The sequence below is a fragment of the Rhinolophus sinicus genome, chromosome 1, assembly GCF_057876585.1.
Source record: "Rhinolophus sinicus isolate RSI-liver-muscle chromosome 1, RSI-T2T, whole genome shotgun sequence".
Taxonomy (NCBI): Eukaryota; Metazoa; Chordata; class Mammalia; order Chiroptera; family Rhinolophidae; genus Rhinolophus; species Rhinolophus sinicus.
The window spans coordinates 147,768,179-147,780,651 of record NC_142501.1 but is presented as its reverse complement, the minus strand read 5'-3'; positions in this window follow the sequence as shown (position 1 = coordinate 147,780,651).

The window sequence follows — 12,473 nt, the reverse complement described above, 5'->3', positions numbered from 1 at the left end:
TCATGGCAGAAGGAAAAGCTGATATATTGGGCAAAGGAAATATGATTTTTGCAAATATTCTATCACATGGTATGTGATCTCTTCGCTCTTACATTTTCTGCCTCTCTATTCCCGTAGGCCCCATCTTCTCACATGGTATGTTTTGTTAGAAACATTCTCTTGTTGAAAACATAACAAAACCTCCCATTGGCTGTACTTCTTCATGCTACCATCATCTCTTTGCTTGGAATACAAATAATTAACATTAAGATCAACATCTAATTTCCCATTTTACTTCCTAATAATCTTGTTTTCAATCTTAACAATTTATTGAAACTGTTTTCTTCAAGCTCATCAGCTATTTTCCAAAAGTCAAATGAAATTTTTTGTATTTTAGTATAGCTTTGTTTTGTTCTCATCTTTTCCCTATCCATAAGAGTTGGCTTAGACAATAGCTCATCTTGATGATCTATATTTCCAGTGTTTAAGTCTATGTCCTAGTTCTGTTCTAGCTCTCTTCCTGTGACTATGATTACTCTTCTCATTGTATCAGACTTTTTATCCTCCTACAGAGCTCTAAGTATAATGCAGCACCCTCAAGATGATGGAATTAGTACTCTATATTTCAACAAATTATTTCCCTGTGCATTGCATAGCATTCTACAATTTCATCTGTCACATCTGTGCAAAGGACTGGAGTATCACTGATCTATTCTGAGATCCGATATATAGAGTGATAGGGTGATTTAATATAGAAAAGACTGGTGTTTTGCTGCCCTTAAGAAAGTAGATGCAAATATGAATGACTTTAAAGGTTTTTGTTTAAATCAACTTTTCCCCCCTTTTCTTTTCCTGCAGAAGGAAATCAACACAAATAGCAAATCATAAATAGCCCATTACTGACTCAAATTTAATATATCCAAAATAGAATACATCATTTACCTTATTCCGTCTTTTATCTAATGCTTCTATATTTTTCTTAGTGATTCAGGTTTGGAGTCACTTTTAGCTCTTCTCTTTTCCTGTCATATTCAATAATTATCTATGCAAATGAAATTCAGTTTACCCTAAACGCATACCTTACATTGAAGAAAATGTTATGGCTGCTTTAGTGGGTTGAATTATGCCCCCTATCAAAGACATACTGAAGCCCTAACCTCTAGTACTTCAAAAATATGCACTACTTTGGAAATAAGGTTATTGCAGATATAATGAATTAAGATGAGGTCATGCTTGAGTAGGGTGAGCCCCGATTCCAACAGGACTAGGGTTATAGAAGAGAAGAGACAGATACATAGGGGAAACGTCATGTGATGACAGAAGGAGATTGGAGTGATGTAGCTGCAAGCCAAGGAATGCCAGTGACTGATGACTACCACCAGAAGCTAGGAGAGACAAGGAAGGAGTCTCCCTCTGAGACTTCAGAGGGAGTATGGCACTGTTAATACCATGACTTTGGACTTCTAGCCTTCAGAACCATGTGGAAATAGATTTCTGTTCTTGAAGGCATCCATTTGTGGTACTTTATTATGGCAGCCCTAGAAAACTAATATTGTTGCACGTCTCATTTATCAATCACAAAGTAGTTTGGAACCACATGGTATTCTGGGCATTCCACTAAAATTGTCTACTTCTAACTATAATTGGGGTTGTATTTATTTCTCTTTATAATTTTATCAATATTTGTTGCATATATGTTGAAGCGCTAATATTAGAGGTATACATGTTTAAGATTTTTAGGTCTTTTTGATTAATTAAGTCCATTATTGTTATGAAATGATCCTTTCTATCCCTTGTAATATTCTTTCCTCCAGAATCAGCCATCCCTGTTTTTGTTCAATTAGTGTTAGCATGGTATATCTTTTCCCATTATTTTCATCTATTTATGTCTGTATTTATAAAGTGAGTGGACAACGTACAGTGTTATCTTGAGGGCAATATACAGTGCTGTCTGCATTTTTTTATTCAATCTGACAATCCCTGTGTTTAGGCCATTTAAAGTGTTATAGTTTATTTTAAATAAATCATCTTGCTCTTTATTTTCTATTCATCCCACCTGTTCTCCTGTTCTTTGTATACTTTTTCCTCTTTTCTGCCAAATGTGACTCATGGTCTGTTTTTGTATAGCCTCAGTCCAAAAAAAAAGGAAATGATTTTGCTCTTTTAAAAGGTTGTAAACAAAATGAAACAAAACAAAAACTATTATACATGATAGAGACCAAATGTGTTTTTCAAAGTCTAAACTATTTACTGTGTCTCTTTACAGAAGCACCACAATGCATTATGATTTTTACCTTAAACAATAACTAAACTTTTGAAGAGATTTAATTTGTAAGATGTCTTTTACATATACCCACATAATCTCTATTTCTGGTTTTCTTCATTCCTTTGGGTAGGTACAGGTTTCCATTAAATATTATTTTGCTTCTACTTAAAGGACTGTCTTTATTATCTCTTTCAGTGCACGTCTGCTGGTAATAGATTCTCCCAATTATTGCTCCTGTTGTAAGTCTCAAGTAGCTTGTACTTCCCTCTCATTCTTCAATGGTGTTACTTTCCTTAGGCACAGAATGTAGACTGACGGTATTTTTTAAAAAAAACTCCTTTCTGTACTATAAAAATGTTCCTCACTGTTTTCAGGCTTGCATTATTTTCAAGGAGAAGTCTGCTGTCATTCTTATACTTGTTTATTTGCACATAATGAGTCTTCCCCCCGTCCCCCCACATTGCTTTTGGGATTTTTCTCTTTCTCACAGATATTCATCAATTTGATAGAAGTTTGGTGTTTTCTTCCTGTTTCTTGGTATTTATGATCAGTGCTTAATTTGTGCGTTTTGTAATTATCTTCAATTTTGGAAGATTATTGGCTATTATTGCATCAAACATTTATTCTGCCCTTGACCTTTTTTGAAGAAATCCAACTACAAATATATTAGGATGCTAATATACATGTCTCACATGTTACCTATGCTCTATACTTCACATCTTTTTTTCCTAGTCGTTCTTTTGGATACTTTTTATTTATTTGTCTTCATGTTCACTATTTTTTTCTGCTTCAATAACTAATCATCTATTAATCCTATGTACTGTAGTTTTCATCTCAGTCCTGATAATTTTTATCTTTACAAGTTTGATTTGGGTATTTTTTTATGTCTCAAATTTATGTCCTTAATTTTCACTCTAGCTTTGTGAATCTAAGGGAAAGTTATATTTGTTTTTAATCTTATTTTACACTAATTCTATCATGTTTGTCATTTGTGTCAGTTCTGATTTATCGATTTATCCTTGTAAGAGTTTGTATTTTTCTGGCCACTACTGATTGGACAAACATTGTGAGGTTTACCTTGTTGGATTCTGGATATTTTTGTATTCACACAAAAGTTCTTCAGCTTTGTTCTGGGATATATTTCAGTTACTTAGAAGCAGTTTGATCCTTTTGTAACTTTTTTTTCTATTTGTTAGATGGGACACAGCAGGATTTAGTCAATGTCTAATTTTCCTCTACTCCTAAGGCAAGACCCTTCTGAGTAAGATACTTGGTGCTCTATAAATTTTAAGGGCTTATTTTCTGCCTGTTGGGATCAGGAAAAATTCCCAACCTATAGGAGCTTCAGATATTGTTCTCGATCATCCTCTTGGGTGGTTTTTCACCCAAGTTTGGATAGTTTCCTCATCTTCATGGGCTGATCGGCATTGAGATGATTACTCACAGAATATCCTCTGAAAATGTGCAGAGCTATCTCTGTGAGCAATTCTTTCTTCTCTGATTCTTGGGCCTGCTGATTGTAGCAGAGACCTCTGTAGACTCTCAGCTTAATCTCCTCCTGTGAGGGAGACTCTCTGGCTACATTTGGGTTTCTCCTTCCTGCTACTTATCTTCCAAACAATAAACTGGGGCAGGTATAAAAATGTTAATATACAATTATACAAGATGCAATCGGAATATATATCAGGTTGCCTAACCAACTCTGGCAGAGTTAGTAAAAGCCATGTTGAGAAATTGATAATTATCATTCACAGTAGAAAAAGTGACTTACCTGATTATATAGAAATTATTAATGAAACTTTGAACAATACTTAATATATAAGAAGCTTTGAAATAATGTATCTAAGATAACCACAATAGATATTTTGGTGATAAATCTTTCCTGCAACTACTTCCCTTTACTTCACTCTATTAGATTTCATGTAACAATGAAAGAATCAATTAATATTCTCAAACAATTGGAGGAGTTAATTTCTGCATTTAATATAGATAAACACAAAAACAGATGAAAAAAATGTGTTTAATCTAGAAAGTCAAATGGAAAAAAATAAGACCATACTTATTTCTTTAATAGCTCTCAAATTCACCCAGTTCTGTGTTACCCAAAAGCCATCAGTTTAGCTCATAGCACTCTAAACTCATCCTGTATCACTGCCATGGCTTATTAACTACTCTCCCTGGTTCCAGTGTTCATTAATTCCAATTTATTCTGCACTTCATTGTAGAGCAATATTTTTCTGAAGTGCAAAGCAAAAAATTATTTCTCACCACTGCCAAATAACCTTCAATGAGTCCTCATTATCTTCAGAATAAAAGCCAACCTTTCTAAAATGATACAAAGGGCATGTCAAAATCGGGATCACAAATGAATAGATGAAATAATGAATTAACATATTTATTCTTGTATCCTCAAATGTTGGAATGGCAACTGGCCCACACGAGTATTCAAAATTACATATATTTAATGGTTGGATATTTAATTGATAAAGGAATTTTTCTTGTAGCATTTTTTTAACAGATTGCCTTAGTAAAGAACAAGAGGGATTATTATTATTGCAGAAGGCAAATGAAATATCGTATCAATAAGCCAAGCACAGAGCCTGGCATAGAGTTTGCATGTCATCAACCTTTATTAAATAAATAGATTTCAATAAAATTTCAGACATCAAGTAGACAGATGATGGATTAGTATGATGAAATGACAGTTTGTATAAATCCAGGTGCTAAACTAGTGATCAGGGACAGGCCTGAGAAACCTAAGAAAATAATTACAATACTTATAGGTCCTAAGAAAAGCTAAATATAAGTTACTCACTAAAGTTGCCATACTTCACACAGATCTCTCTCTCCAGATATATATCTTTGGAGACTGGCATTTTAATTGGTTATATACTACATTCCTTGAGAGTAATAATACATTTGCCAGCTAACATAATAACAGAATCAATTTATTTGGGTAAAAGAGAGTCATTTTTGTCTGTCCTCCCCATCCAAGGTTTTAGGCAATTAGACAAAACCCAGGTGGATGCCATTGCAATTGATGGGTGAGGAGACTTCAGTATGACTTAAGGGATGTAAAACAGCCACGGGCAATGTGAATGCAGAGATGCAAAAGAACAGAACGTTCTACTCAATGTAAATTGAGAAATATTAAGGGGGGGGGGAAGCTTGACCGGGCAGTGTTACTGCCGAAAGTTATCAAGCGAAGTATAGGTCTGGACACTTAGCACCATCTACACAGATGCTGCCCAGGAGATCTCCAGCATAGTTAACTGTTTAAATTTATCCAGGTCCCCTACAACCTTCTATAAAACAGAACTTCCCTCACTCCTCTTCATCTTTTTGTGTCTCATCATGTGCTTAACTGGCTTTTGTTACCTAGCATTATGTTGCATACATTACATGATACAACTTGAGTGCAAGGATTTTATTACTAATATTGTATACGCTGCTATATGTCCAGTAACTAAAATAGCAGCTGGAGTATAATAAGAGGTCAATAAATAATTGTTGAATGCATAAATACATAAATGAAAGTTTTCAGAGCCCTCCCTTCTTCATTGTTTTATTAACTTCCATTACTATTAGAGGAAAAGAACAATACTAAGCCCAATTCAGGAGTTAATAAATGAAACGAAGTTAGAGGACATACTTGTAGGTGGAAGGGAACATGCTCAACATCAATGAAGATCATTGACGCTTGGGAGTCATATCTTCAAGTATTTGAGAACCCCTACAATTCTCACGAATGGGGATTCAAATCCTATAAAAAGTGTACTTATCCCTCTGAGAGAAAACTAGCACCATCCAAGTAATTTTGTATCAAACTAAAACTTATCAGAAAACTTGCTACTTTTTGACATGGATACTGTTGGATTTATAAAGGCTTCTACTTTGCAATTTGGTACACTCTAAACCTGGTAAATCTATTGGATCACACGTATGGCTCTTTTCTATTTTATAGTTTATGTAATCACTAAAATTATGAGTCCAGAAGCACATTTGGACAGCTGAAATTTGTCTTTATGTTTGATCTCCCTTCTTGCCAACAGCTCAATACTCTGGAAGTAGACACGCTAAAGAAAAGCCAAATGATAAGGTAAGTCTATCTGTGATAACACTGGCACTTGTTCTTTCATTATTAGACACAAAGAGCAGAACGTGAAAGGGTGAGAAACACTCACATACATGAATTACTGTATGATTTAACTGCCTTCAATGAAAACAGATTTAGAAATTGTTTTCACTTAGATGACATCTATTAAAAAATAGATAGTTGATGTCTGCCTTTAAATATGTAAAACCTAAGAAACAAGCTGACCAGTATATTTCATTCGTTCATTGGCCAAAGGGTAAGATTTTCATATGACAAGATTTGAAACACAATAGTATACATTTTTACCTTGTCTTGTGATTAGAAAATTAATTGACCTATAGCTACTCATTAACTAATTAAGCAGTAACCATACTTCTGACAGAACATTTTACAAATTGGGAATCTTTGAAAAAATGACCTTTCATAATTCCTTTTAGATAGGTTATATTGACTGAGTCATTCAATAAAATCACTACCTAAGCAAAAGAAGAACATTCTACTTAACATATGATTTTTAAACATCATTTTTCCTTCACCACATTATTTGCTGCATTACACTGAAGTGAGTTCATTTGCCTTCTTACAACTGGTAAAGGTACGTACACGATCCTTTATTAGAAAAAAAAAAAGAAAGAAAATAAAACTACTTTCATGATAGATTTTTATGTCAATTCCAAAGTACCTACTGATTGTTACATGTATTTAAACTTATGTATACCTTAATTTTCTATCAAGGATATAAATAAACACTTTCCAGGAATGGATTAATGCAGAATTACTGTGAGCAGCTCAGAGAGCTAAATTCCACAACATTCCCTAAGTGTTAATCAATTAGTCATTTTCATTAGCTGTAGGTCATAAATTTGGAGTACCCCTTTTTTTAAGAGGAGGGAATGGATTCTTTGGGGGTACTCCAAATTTATGACCTACAGCTATATATAGTATATATATACTATATATATATATATATATATATATATATATATATATATATATATATAGTATATATATACTATATATATATATACTACATATATGCTTATTAATTCAATTTGATGAACTATGTTATATCTATAGCTAATTTCACCTTCCTTTTCAGTCTCACTCAAATCCTCTGCTCCTGCCCTTTGAACATACACACAAGCCCACCTGTGCACATCCACCCATGGCATGCGGTTAAGCATTCTTCTAACTGCTGGCATGTGCTGTATACTAAATATTGTACCTATCAAGCTTTTACATGTTTTCATTTTGAAATTTCCATTTAAATGCAAATTCTGCCATTTAAATAGAGTTCTTGTGTGCTTTATTACACTATAATTACTAATTCCCATCTTCCTGGGACCGACTGCCAGAAAGGCCATAGGTCACTTTCCTAGCCCTCTAAAAGTGCAATTGAAATCAGAAAGTCATCATTGCCAGCATTTGTGAGTGACACCCATTTGTTAAGGGAGACCAGAGGGACTGATTCAAACAGTGCCCTAAAACCTGTCCTGTCCTGTGATTTACAGGAACAAGAACAAACAAACCCCACAGCTACCATTTCTCCAGGTCCATGTGAATTAAATAGTTTAGCTAGAATTTGGCACAAATAAATAGCAATTGAAATGCTGCCCTCAATTTGAAAGGAGACGCGTGCCGTGATTGAGGCTAATTCCAGTGTCAAGGGACAAGCAAGTAACACGAATATGTTGTCTATTCTTATTGAACAAAATGCAATCAATCATGAGTCCAACTAAATATAAATATTAAAACTAACATTTTCTACACCATTGCTTAGTAATAACATGGGCACAAATATAAAGAGTATATATAAAACGTGAATTTAAAAGTCCTTAGGATTTATGAATGTAACTGAAATTAATACTAGTAATTTAAGATTCTGTATCTACAGAGTACCTAACAATGAATGAGTTATAACATTCTTAATATTTATCTCTTAGTATTTAATAAAACATTTTTAAAAAACTTGAAATTATACATTTCGTATGTGCATTTTGTGAGGTTTTATTATTTTTTTTTTGGGAGGGGGGTGAAGGAGGAATTGTGGGTGGCAACCAGAAAGAAAAAAGTTTCTATAGGCAGGTTATCTCCAAAATGTTAAATTTATTTGAATGTTTGCTTTGAGAGGCTGTGCTGTACAATGTAAAGAATGTAGATATTTTAATCAGACAAATGTGAGTTCAAAGAAGATTACAATGACCAAATTGGTGTTTTTTAAGCAACATATTTAATCTCTCTCAAAATTGGAAACTAAGAGTATAAAATATTTCAGAATTTAACACATAGCAAGTATAGATAAAGGTATATAGATAGATATATAGATATAGATAGATATAAATGACATAGATATAGATAGATATAGATGATACAGATATATAAATATCTTTAGGTAATAATATTATTGAACACAGAACTTCCTCAGACATTCGACAGCCCTGTGAATTAGTTCCACAATCGCTAGGGATCTACATTACGATTTGAACACAGGACAAAGAGCCACCACTTGGCTCATAACAGCTCAATGTTTAGGCCTCTCAATCAATAATAAGATGTTTTCAGCCAGGTTCATTGGGTGGCAAATCCTAAGACCCTGAGTACTGAAGGAGCCAAACACAACCATTTATATACAGGGTAAGTTAAAATTGAGTCCTGTTGTCCTTGACAATACCCTTTTAAAGTATATGAAATTCCAAACTATAAATCTATTATTTGTTCTACTGTTAGTTCTTACCTTGACTTCCTGAGATCTTGTCACTAAAATAGAGGTAAATCAGTCTTCATAAGTTGGATTTTAACATGATACTCTATGTAATAAAATTAAGCCAACTTAAACGTATTCATGAGGCTCTGATTTTGGTAGTCATGGTGCCATGCTAATTTTTTTAAAGCACATTATGTCAAATTTGCTCTTTCTATCAACTGTGTTATTTATTCTTCACTGTCATCTGGAATTATTTCCCATATCAATATTAAGATAGTTGTTTCCAAAATGTTCTAATCATTACTCTAGCCTTTACAACTTTTCATTCAGGTAACTTATTAAGCTTTAGAATGCACTTATGAAAATATAAATATATTTGAAAGTTAAGAGCATTTCTCAGCATATCGTAAAACTATTTAGCAATAGATACACTTTTTTAAAAAGACATTTAAAAATACAGCTTTCTCTTTAGCATAGGATCAAGAATCAAATCACCCAGGCTCCATATTTTTAACCATCTGGCTATACTTACATAGCTGATATGGCTGCAACTGCCAGCACCCTTGGGGAATTTTTCGCAAACCAGGTCATAATGTTCAGTATTCTGACTCAATGTACAAGTTTGAATTAAAAGAAAATGTCACTTCTGATTTAAATGTTACTTTAAATACCGTTTGCAGTTAGTGAGTCTACAGGTTTCAATTTTCCTTCCCAAACTGTTCATTAAATTTTCTCATAGGATTATGTTCTGGAAGAATTTTTACTTCCCACATTCATTTTTAAAAATTAACAGCATGTCCCAAGCACGTTATTTTCATACAGAAAATAGATAAACATTCTTTAAGCCTTATGCTATGGATTTATCTTTGCCCTTATTCTATTTTCTAGACAACAGTATTTGAACTCTGTAAATTGTTTCAGAATGTCAGCAGAACTCAATTGCTTTTGTCAAGATATTAACAGTATCAGTAATTGAATCTTTTCCCCTTTTCATTCACAGTGTTGGCTACATTATGACATCTCTAGTTTCTAGCAGTTCACTGCTTAACTTGAACTTCAATAAGTGGAGCTCTGTAGAAGACTAATTTCAACCCCCTGTATTTTATCCCTTTATTTATCCTTTCACACAACACTAATGTATCTTGAGTGCCCACTCTATGCCAGGCACTAATTCAGGTACTGGAGACAGAGGTATGAGCAAGTCAGATAATTCCATTCCCTCATCAGTTCTTAAATTTAGTTGGGGGAGAAATACAAAATAAATATTTATCTGAATAAATATATTTTGTGAGGTTAGTCGTAAGTATTGCAAGGGAAATGAAGAGGAGTAAAATAAAAAGAGGCATGAGGGGGTGAGAGGAAAGCATTATAAATGGAATGTTCAGAAATGACTTATGGAGAGATAACTTTTGAGAAGAAACCTGAATAAGGTGAGTGAGGACTTTTGCAAATATTTTGAGGCAAATGCTGTTCCAGGCACAGAAAATAGCAGGGGGAGGGCCTAAAAGAGGGACTATATTTTTATTTTCAAATAGCAAAAATTCTGGCTGAGTGGAGCTGAGTAAGCAAAGGAAAAGCTTGCTCATAAGTGAGGTCAGGGGTTGACAAATGTCACGTCATGTGGGGACTTTGAAATTCAAAGCAAATACTTTGAAATTTAGTTTCTGTCATAGGAAACGTTTTGTTTTCAAAAAGATCACTTAGGCGACACTAAGGAAAACTGACTTATTAGTGGAAGAGTGGAAAGAGTTATATCTGTCTGAGGTTGTTGTAATGAATCTGGAAATATGGTTATTATATATGGACAAGGGTGTGTGAATAGTTGACTGAAGTAGAGCCATTTTAAAACAGAATAAGATCTATTCCAGAGGCCCTACCTTTCATGTCTTGCTCCCTGAACCTTTGGAATGCTTGAACTGGGCAAAATAACCTTTGGGTTGGGCCAAACCAACAATGTCTTATGAACAACTGTATGCAAACCCAAAAGGAAAAGTAGACATCTTGACCACAAGTACTGTTGATTATGGCTATTCTTTCTGAAGGTAGAATAAAAAACTAGCCATGTATAGGTAAAGAGTAACTCAGCTTGTGAGGACCAATAGAAATTCTCTTCTTCCCTTTATGTATGATTCCCTTCCTTTTCCCATAAAAATCCCTTGTCTTCACTCTGTAATCAGGACACTATCTGGGTTTCTGCCTGAATCTGTGCTTCCCAATTTGCAATTCTTTTTGATCCCAGATAAATGCTCCTTGCCTCTCATTTTGGCCTTTTATTTCTAGGTTATCAGGTCGCACAGTGGGGATGGTAGCAGTAGAGGGCCAAGTAACTATATTTAAATTTAGAGCTTCCAGGATAAGCTAGCCTTTTATTTCCCAGGATAAAACCTTGATCTTTGATTTCTTAATTTCTCTCTCTCCCCACACACGTTTCATCAGCAGACTGTGTTGGTTCAACCTTCCAAACATCAGAATCTAGCTGTCTCACTCGCTTCATTACTGACAACATGGTTCATAACTTCAGTGTCTGTTGCCTGAATGAATGCCTCCTAACTGGTCATTGCATTTCTGCCCCAGCATCCACATAGTATATTGCCAGCAAAACAACAGGAAGACACTGTTAATCTGTAGGAAAGATCATTTTACTTTTTGCTTAAATTTTTAAAGTGGCTTTAAATTATCTGTTTCACAGTTACATCTTCAGTTTAGTTCTCTTTACACTTCCTCAGGGCATTCCCCGCCAGTGACACGTTGTTCTCTTGCTGTTCCAGGAGCACACAAACTTGATCTCTATCTTCAGGTCTTTGCATTTTCTCTTCCCTCTGTCTAGAATTCTCTTCCTCACAGACGACTCTCTGTCTTATCCCTCTGCCTACGTCATGTCTTTATTTAGTGTCAATATCCCAGTTAGACCTTCCCTGATTTCCTATTTAAAATTGTACCCCTGAACCTAAATTTTTTATTCAACTTTCCTGTTTTATTTTACTCCATAACACATATAAATCCATATATTCTGTTGATTTGATTTCCTATTGTAAGCCGATACCCACGTGGTAGTAATCTGTGTTGCTCATGAAGTACACCCAGCTCTCCATCTTCTGGGTACGTGGCAGGATTCCTCTGCCTGACCCTTTTATGTCTGGATGGGATCATGTGACTAGGTCTGCCTAATAAGGTGTGAACACTGATGTTGTGCGTCATTTTTGTTATGGAGCATTTGCTCAAGTATGATGCCCTTTATAGTTAGTTCTCTTTACTTCTCTCCCTGTGACTGGAAGTAGTAACAGTGGCTACACCAAGTCCTGATGGCAAAGTGAAAGCATATAGAGCAGAGTCCCCAGACAATCTGTAAAAAGATTCAACATGTATAAGATAAACCTTTACTGTTTCAAACCTGTAAGATTTTGGAGTTATTTAATAGGGGAGCATTA